At 29.5% G+C, this 9,864-nt stretch overlaps 1 non-coding gene across 1 annotated transcript; it reads right to left on the bottom strand.

Moving 5' to 3' along the window:
- Positions 1-1,643: 1,643 nt before the first annotated feature.
- On the bottom strand, positions 1,644-1,733 carry MIR164C (microRNA MIR164c). The gene has a single exon (NR_048774.1). It is a non-coding gene; the product is annotated as a microRNA MIR164c (primary transcript).
- Between the last annotated feature and the right edge of the window lie 8,131 nt (positions 1,734-9,864).

Below are 9,864 nucleotides of genomic sequence, written 5' to 3' on the forward strand. Positions count from 1 at the left end.
ACAATATCACATAAGAAATAAAAGCGACTGCTATTTAAAATGTAAGCCAAACAAAACATAACACAAATATATTCAAATTTCAATATTTTGATATCCTTAAATTTATTTTAAGAATGTGAGAATTATATATCCAATACAATCATACGTTTGTATATATATAAGCATCATTTAAATAATCAAAATTAAAAGTAGGTTAATAATTATATTAATACTTAAAAAAATATGTGCATTTTCCTTTTATCTTGATTATTTAAATAATCTCTAACGATTTATATTTATTATTTTCATTTCTCAACATAATAAAGTATTCTTACCTAACTAACACCATATAAGACAAAATCAAACGATGATAGGCATCAAACTTATTAAAAAATAACACACCCAATAATTTTTTATACATCCAAAGTGAATTTTATTAATATATCCATCATAATGTCCTGTTCTTTTGACAAACTTGCTGAATGCACACACGTACACACCTGCTATTTATTGATTCAATACAAATAGTCTTTTTTTTATGATAACTTTTAAGTTTTGTAGACCTAGTGTTTCTTTGGAGAAAATTTATGACTAAAAATCTCATCCAACGGCTACATTCAATGCATGTAAGTTAAGGAAATCAGCAGAATAGCGACTAGAGAATGGTATCTTTTATTTCTTTGTCCATTTCATATATATATATAAATATATATATCACATTCCATAGTAATAAAAGAGACAAAATACCTTCTCCTTCTCATTTTGTTTTGTTCAAATTAAGGCTTCCTTTAAGTCGGTATCACGATGATCACCCCTCAAAAATCAGCCCAGCAATCATTCAGTAAAGATAGAGTTAACAGTGAAAAAAACATGTCATTGAAACATTGTGTTTTTACTTTTAGAAGATTTTTTTTAGAAACAAGATTCATGTTATACCAAGTTATTGTTTTGTAAGAGAACTTAAAACTAAGGGTAATTATATGTGGATTACTCAACCATCACAAATACTCTATTAATATCTCTCTCTCTATAATCATGTATATTATACCAATATCTATCTCTCTTCTCTTTCTTTCTCTTTCTTTATGTCAAATAACATGGAATGGTCCATGCATCACTTTCCTAAACCAAACATGACCACTTCTTGCATGCTGATTTTTGTGTAACATTTGCTTTCTTTTATTTTGCTTTTTACAGCTGATTAAAATGTCAGCCACAACTCACACATATAATTTATTGTCAATAATAATGATCTATCTATATATATGGTGATATTGTCATAATTCAGTCAATGTTTATTAACCGTGTTTTCATATCTCAACCAAGATTCCAAGCCACTCACAAAATATCATATATCCTTGACACGCTTCAATGTTTATCCTATTACTAATAATTACTTTGACTTTATACTAAGTTGAAACATTCTTAACCGCATATTATTACCCAAGCTATAGACATGCTAACACTGAAGAATAATAAAAGATAGATGAGAACGATGACAATATTATAACTCACCTTGAAATCAAAGTGGTAGAGCCACAAATAATGAAAACCCATTTTCAGCATTTTCCAAATGCTATTTAAGGTGCTACCGTCATGATGGGGAAGGGGGGCACATGAAGGACTAACTCACTGCAGATAGAGGAATCTATTTGGTTAGAGTGAAAAGAAGAAGAAAAAAACAAGTGATTTTCTATGATTCTATGGTTTCATGAGTTAGAATTGCACGTGCCCTGCTTCTCCATCTTGCTCAGCATGCACCTTTGCCACAAGCTACAAGGTTGGAGATCGAATTTATTTTTCTGAGTACTCTTTAACAAACAAGAGATCATCATAGAGAGAGTGTTGAGGGAAAACTAAAGAAAGGGTGAAAAAACAAATGAGAGAGGTTTAAAGAAGTGGTGAGTTTTGAGGACACTGAAACTTCTTCTTCTTATCATATTTTTGTGTGCTTTGAAGATTACTCTCCTATAATAAAAGAGGCAATTGAGGGTGCTTTTAAAGGTGGATGAGGGATGGGTGCAAGAAATGGAAGAAGAGAGGCTTAGTTGGGTGTGGGGCCTTAATTTTTTGTATTCTCAAGCCAAACAGCTTGTCAAAAGTTACATGTAAAATAGGACCACTTAACTCATCACATAACACACACAGTGCAAATTACAGACTTACCCTAACTTCAGAATTAGGAAATAAGCAAACCTATTTTCTCCCCGCAAGAGTATTCGTACACCCCAAAATTGAGTGTATGAGTGAAAGAAAAAAAGATGTAATAAGTGATATAATAGGAAAAAGGGTGAAAAGTAAAAATAACATTAATAAAAATAGATAGAAGAGAAAGTAATAAAAATAAAATGGGAAAAAATATGAAAGAGAAAGTAAATATATATTTATGTTTAGCAAAAAAAAAATCTCTACTTAATTTTGGATGGAAGAAAAAAGAGATAAAAACAGTAGAAAAATCAATGAGGTAAAGTTGTTATATAGTTAAGTTCCTTAAATATACTAATGGAGATATGATTAATTAATTATAGGAATTAGTCTCATGTTTTTCAGCTTCGAATATATCTTATTTTAGGCTTATAAAAAATATTTAGGTTCCTGAAAATATTTTGGAAAATTAATTTTAGTTTCTATTAAAAATTTAATTAATATTATTTAATTCCTATATTTATTAAAAAAAACATGTATTTTTAGTCCTAAGGACTAAAATCACATTATTTTTAGCAAGTATAGAAATTTAAATCATTAAAATTTTATAAATACTAAGATCAACATTTCAAAATATTTTTGAAGAACTAATTAAAAACATAATTTATTTAAGTGATAAATATAATAAGAAAAGGGGGAAAATATGAGATGCAAAAGAAACTAGATACATAATTAAAATTCCTCTTATATTTGTTGTTTTCTCCCCATGTTTTACTGAAGGAATCTATATAATTTATACTGATTACACCTGAACAGAACTGGACATAAAATATTTGTTATTATTAGCACCACGCTACGCATGCATGCTTTGGACACAGAAGAAATCTTTAAAATGAAAATCGGCCTATAAGAAAAATTAGCTTTTAAGTTTGCAAGGGACAACACTTATCTTGTGTGCTAAAATTATGGTTCTCTTTGAGACTCACTCAGTAGGCATGTGTTTTATACTTGTTAAAGGCCAAAGATTCCCTTAGGCCGACTAAAGGGTAAAGTAATAAGAGACTGTACAATATATATATATATATATATATATATATATATATATATATATAATGTTATTAAGAATTCAAATTCTAAAATTATTACCTTGATAAAGGTTTTAATTAGCCATTACTCCCGACTTAAGTGTTAATCTCACATTTAACTTTAATGGAATATGAATATATTATCAAAAGCCAAAAACAAAAAATAATAAAAAAGTTATTAAGGTTAACCATATAACCCCTTTAGACAAAAAAGGAGGGCAAAAATAAAAAAGAATCTCGTGCATACTTGCTTACCACGGAAGCATAATTCAAAGGGTTGGATATAAGAAGTCAATAATGCAAGCTTCTTAATTGAAGTCATAAATCACTTGTCATTGGGAGGAAGAAATAAAACAAAGAAAACTTAAGCTTCATAATGGAAATTACTTAATATGATAAATTTATTGAAGAAAGTAGAAAGCAGAGAGCTTCTTCCCACACTAGGATTTCAAGATTACGACTAGTTTAGTTTATATATAATAAATTAATAGCAGATGTGGCCAAAATGGAAATCCTTGTCATTTTCAAATCTCACTATACCCAACCGAGAGATTAGGTATGTATTAAGATTAAAGCTAAAGCTTCTAACCACCATAACTGTGATATTTATTGGTCTAGTGCATACCGACTGCAGCATGCTGGCTTAGGAGTACAACTTTGGCAAAATATTGAACGTGATAATCGCAAGGAATTTTCAATAAATATTTTTATAATAAAAGAAAATAAAATAAAATTCTTATATAAAATAAGATTACTTTGTACATAAGTTAAAACCATATATTTTTGTTTTACCAAAAAAAACATATTTTATAAGTTAAATGATTTTAGCTTCTTCAAAAAGCTAATTTTAAATTTTACATAAATTAATTTTAACTTATGGAATAATTTTTTTTATTTTTTATTTTTATTTTCTTCTCTTATTAAGAGGCTAGGAAAAAAAAACTATCAAAATTCAAAACAATGTTTCAAGACTAAACATAAATATCATATTCTGAACTTTGGAATTTTTACGTTATGTAATTAATGGGGATATGCTTCGATGGTCCCAACAAATTTAGGGACACGGATGGTTCATGCAATAACATGCGTTGATAACTAAAATGAATAACGTGGCTGTGATTCCATTTGACAGCATGCTGAATGAATAATCGTGTTTGAAATTGTTGAAATTGAAAGTTGGTCTGAGATTTTGTCAAAATACAAAATTACATCCAAATTCTTATATTTATAATGTATTCAGTGTTTTTCTCCAATCTGATTTAGATTTTACCCAGTAACCTACATTGCTATCCTTTTATCTATAGTAATTTATTATTATATAGATTATCTAGATGAATTTTTCATTTCAATTACTGAACAATGACAAAAACTCTTGGTGTGTCTTTTGTTATAATTGCAGTAGAAACCTTTTCAATACTCTTCCATCTAACCCTAAAATTTCCACAATGCCACCCATTTCTCCCATTTCTTTACCTCCTCAGACACTCTTCTACTGTCACGCACACCGTACTATGTGTTCATCTTCCTATAAAAGTTCAGTAGCCCCAAAATCAATGCCCCGTAACTAAATTATTGGCATAACTTCAATGGTCCCAAACTGAACCTCTAACGGAACGAATCAAAATCATAATCTAACAGTGAATTAAATCATCAATCGAAGTGATGGTGGTTCAGAAGGTAGCAGGGCGTACATCCAACACATGCCTTACCATCCTATATATATCCTCAAGGTGGTTCTTAGAATTTAGGATTTGGGACAAATTCAACAACCCAAAATATATATCATTTTGATTATATATTACTAGTAAATTTGAGATATATGACATGTCCCTTACACCAAGGATTGGATATTTCAATTGTGATGTTTGGAATAGTGAAGAATCTACTGTGAATAGTTTGATGAAAGGCCCAATAACAGTCATTAACATAGGCTCTACCATATTAGAATTTAAGTTTAGAGTTAACTCAAATCTAAAAAATTAGCTTATTAGAATTGTTATTCACTTCTATACACTATTTTGATTATATTACAAATTAATTTTGAATCTCCAATGCTATCCTCATTTAAAAATTTGCATAATGGGTGGGTTCGAATGGGTTAATGGTTAATCTGGTACGACAAATATTTTAGCATTAGTTTAGATCGATGGTTGAGTTTGGTGTGGGTATTAATTTGGAACTGTAGGTATTTGAATCTAATCGAGACAAATACCTGAATAAGAAAAATTACCAATGACTTAGGCCCATTCATTAAGAAGTCCATTATTCCTTATACAAAACACTTGAGAGAACGATTCAAGGTTCCCTAGCTTCACTTAAACACTTCACATTCAGAAGATTCAAAACACTTGAATTAGAAACCATAACCTAACTCTTCGCTCTCTGTCCTCGACCATTGCATGGCTGCGTTTGTAACAATGCGCCTCTAATCTCGCGTTTAGCGTTCCTCAAGGTAGTGAGGTGAGTCACCCTTCGTTTGCTCGCCTCAAACCTCAAATCTTGAGCGTTTTTCTTTTTTGTGGCTCTTTGTTTTTGTTTACTAATTATTGATTGACCTTTTTTTTTTGTTTTTGTTCATCAAATTTGAACATAACTTCAAATGATATATTTAAGAGTTAAATGATGAGTAAATAATAAACCTGTCAAACCTAGCTACCATCACAAAATAAAATTATTATTATTGACCAAAATATATTTTTTATCCTATGGTTTACTATTATTATTATTATTATTATTATTATTATTATTAGTGGTATATTAAATAAGAGATTTTTTTTAAGTCTAATTAAATTGCCTTTATTGAGTATTTCTTAATCTAAACCCACTAGGATTAGTCTAGTCATACATAAAGGGTTTAGATAATATACATCAGATCTAAGATTTAATCCTCATTGTTGACATTGCAAAAAAAATCTTAATCAATGTATATTAACCTAACATATATTGGTGTGAGAATAGTAATATCAATGAGAAAACCTAATAAGATTCAACACAGATAATAAATAGTTAAGTTCTTTAATAAACATATTATTAGAAGTTCAATTTCTAGAATGTGTAGAGAGAATATTTTGTTGGAAGAGATAAAATATATTTTGATAATCTTTATTTTTTTCCATTTTAAACTATATGGCATTTAAGATTTAGATACATAGATTAAGAAATATAATTAATTTTTTGAATTTTAAAGAAAATATTATTAATCTTCTTATACACTATTATCACTAAGTATTAATTAAGGATAATCATGAAAAAATATTTAATGCAACATTAATTTTGTATAACCACATATATTTTAGAATATTTTTTTTTCTCTAAAACATCATGTAATTTAGAACGAATGGAATATTTTTAAAAGGAATTAATCTCCAATTATCGGCCAAAACTAACCTTGTTGAAAAAATAGATATTGATAGAAATTAAATAAATATATTTTAAAGACCATTGAAGCAAAATCCTATGTGGTCATAAATGCATACATAGTGAATTAGAAGTTTTTGAGTTGACCGGCTTAATTTCTAAACAAAATTGCTTGCTCCCAATTGAGAACTAGACATTAGGATGGACTCATAATTTTTTCATGTGCATACAACCACATATGGTTGCATGCCGCGCAACATTCCTAGCTCTGTGTCATAGTCAGAAATGTTGTTGTCTGAAGTTCGGCGACTCTAGTTGCATGGAAAACTATTATAAGTGAGGAAATAGTAAAGATAAAGAACAACAAAAATAAGGGAGGAAAGAAAATTAGAGTAGAGGGTAAGTTACTCCATTGAAATTTTCAGCAGTAGTTCTGTGTCTCAATCTCAAAAGCACGTTATTATGCTTGAAAATTAAGAGCCCATCTTATAATACAAAAATGTTCAATTAATTAATTGAACATTTTTGTTTTATAATAGGTGCTGTACTAGGTACTATAGATTGCACTTTTGTATGGTATCAACGGTGTTTACTGTGCTTCCAAAAGATACACCATAAGGCCCTTATGTAGAGGAAATCTGGAAATGGATTTGAAAAATTGTTCGACAAGTTACTTCAAACATTTTATTCCCGCCCTACCTTATTTGAATCTTACCTTTCATTACATTTTGAAATGTTTAATATAAGTTTGTATTTTGGAATGAACATTTTAAAATGCAATGAAATATGTAAAATTCAATAATGGGAGTGCAGAAAACAAATGTTGTTTCTTCATATTAATAACCACTACCATGTAGCCGTAGTACAATGTATCATATATTTACTTTCATAGTGTGTGTATGAGTTCTTTAAATTTATTTCAAATGACAGTGTATAGCTTCGACAGTACTTTTCAGTACTGACAGTGTATATATAGCTTTGAAAGTGGTTTTTAGTATGTAAATGATAAATGATAATGTATATTGCTTAATATATTGTGAAATTGGCTGCGAAATTGTAGTTCATTTATTTGTGTTAACTCTTGGTAACTCAAGAAGGGTGAATGGAGTTTTTAAAAAATATTTAAGGCTGAATCTTTAATGTCCAAGAATTATAAGATGAAGATGGAAAATGTAAGATTGGTTAGTGATTGAAAAATAATGAAGGAAGAAGTTAAGAGAAGAGGTGGTGGGTTTGAATTTTCCAAATAATATTTTTAACAAAACTAACATTAGTCGATTAAAAAAATAAAGATGAAGAGATGAATTCAAATCCTAAAACCCCAATTCTTAATGTTTTATAGAAAAAAATAAAGTATTGAATTAAAAGATTCTATTTAATGTCATGAATTTTATTTTTTTTTTAAAAAAACCATGCTTAACATTTAAAATGTCAGAAAGACTAATAAGAAAATGTTATATAGAGATTTTAGAAATATTCTTTAATTAAATTATTTTTCTTATAAGATTTCCATAATTTTAAGCATGTAGTATTATATATATGCAGCAAAATTGTACTTTAGGTCTCCCAGTTTATCTCTAATTTTGTATTTGGTCCCCCTATAATTTAATTCACAAATTTGGTTCCCCAGTTTTATAAATCCCTCCAAAATTGGTCATGGAAGCCTGATTTAGACGTTGACCGTTAACTTCAGACGTTGACGGCCACGTGTCAATGCCACGTGTGATTGTCACATGTCAATGCCATGTGTCAACGTCTGAGTGGTTCCCTATAAAGGCTTCATTTTTTTAGGTAAAATTGTATTTTTGGTCCCCCAGTTTTACTCCAATTTCAATTTTGGTTCCCTTGTAATTTAATTCGCACATTTGGTCCCCAGTTTTATAAATCCCTTTATAAATTTAGCCAAATTTCATTACTAGAGAAGTTGTATTTCAAATTTCAAACAAAAATACCATTGTCATACATAGCCCACTTAAGCATTCGTATACACATAATATCGCATGGGGGAGCAAAAAAAGAAAAAAAAAGAAAGAGGTTATTACAGAACCTGTTAGAGTAAGAGATCTGAAAATTTCAGACCCAGGTTGGGATTCATGTGTCACTTTCCCAAGTTGAACAACCCTGGAAGTGGAAGAGAGACAAAGAGTGATTTTTCTCTGGGTTCCAAGTGAGTGAAAAACTTGCGATGAAAAATAAGTAAGATTTATCAAGACCTACCATGTCTTTAGCACCAGTGGCTAAACCATTCAAAAAACCAATTTTGTAGTAACAATTTATAAAAGGATTTATAAAATTGGGGGACGAAATATGTGAATTAAACTATAGGGAGACCAAAATCAAAATTGGAGTAAAACTGAGAGACCAAAAGTGCAATTTTACCTAAAAAAATGAAGCTTTTACAGGGAACCACTCAAATATTGACACATAGCAGTCACACGTGACATTGACATGTGGCAGTTAACGTCTGAGGTTAACGGTCAACGTCCAAATTAGATTTTCAGGACCAATTTCGCAAGGATTTATAAAACTGGAAGACTAAATTTGTGAAATATATTATAAGGGGACCAAATCCGTAATTAGAGATAAAGTGGGAGATCAATTTTACAATTTTACCTATATATAATATTAGTTTTTATGGTCCAACCATATGAGCTACTTTTAGGCTTATGGTCCATGTTGTCATGTACGTGCTCAATGATATGTTGGATGCGGCCCATTGATCTGGCATACCACTCCATGGGGACACTGACAGGGATGTGAGTAGTAGAAGACAATAATAACCAAATAGATTATGAGAAAAAAGAATAGGAATGTGTGAAAAGAAAGGGATATTTTGGAAAAGCCTTTTTGAAATTTACCATTGTATTATCTTCAGACATGTCAATTTTGTAAGCTACACTTGACATCACATTCTAAAAGAATTAGTTAACTAAGAAACGAAACTAGTGGTGTGTGAGGTGTTCACCAAGAAACGAAGAGGAGCAGACAACAAAGGAAGTGGGTAGTGTGCCATTGGACACTGCTTAATGGGCATGTCACTCATGGGCATTCACACGATATCTAATAGTGGAGAGAAATAATAATATTTTATAAAGCTAGCTTAATTAATGAATGGAAATTAATTACAAATTTTCTGTGGTCTGTACCTTCAGAAAACCACATAGTTGTAAAAATTTTGTTTAAGATTACGCGTATCTTTTATAGTAAAACACAACCTTGCTGGAACTAATTAAATAGAATTATTAATATTATGGACAATAATTTTTTTTTTCAAATATTTAATATAATTTTTTTTTCT

Source organism: Glycine max, chromosome 3 (assembly GCF_000004515.6).
Source record: "Glycine max cultivar Williams 82 chromosome 3, Glycine_max_v4.0, whole genome shotgun sequence".
Classification (NCBI taxonomy): Eukaryota; Viridiplantae; Streptophyta; class Magnoliopsida; order Fabales; family Fabaceae; genus Glycine; species Glycine max.